A 460-nucleotide genomic window follows, 5' to 3' on the forward strand; every position below is an offset into this window, starting at 1 on the left:
AACTAACCCAAAAAAAGTACAATCTACACACAGCTCACCGTATTAAGTAATTGACAGCATGACTTGCGTAAGGCTATATGGATACTGAATGCGTTATTACATATTACAGAATATATATATACACATGGGACCAAACTGCACATGGCAGAGATCCGTAGACACAGTTCCTTAGATTAATGTAATTTTTGAAGACACATGTCTTTGTTTTGTTTTTGTTTTTGTTTTGATACGAGCTCCGAAAAATCTTCTTTTTTTTTAAGATGACTCGGAGATGGGTATCTTCAAGAACACCAAGATGCTGCGTGAGATACATATATATGTATTTTTTTAATCTTGTCTTTTAATGACTCTCATTTTGGCGAATCTTTTTGGAGAATTCTTTTTTTTTTAAGTTGTCACGCATGAGAGTCGAGCTCCATCGTTAGCAAACAAGAATAAAGAAAGAAAAGCGAAAAGGAGA

The sequence above is a fragment of the Penaeus monodon genome, chromosome 22 (genome assembly GCF_015228065.2).
Source record: "Penaeus monodon isolate SGIC_2016 chromosome 22, NSTDA_Pmon_1, whole genome shotgun sequence".
Lineage (NCBI taxonomy): Eukaryota > Metazoa > Arthropoda > Malacostraca > Decapoda > Penaeidae > Penaeus > Penaeus monodon.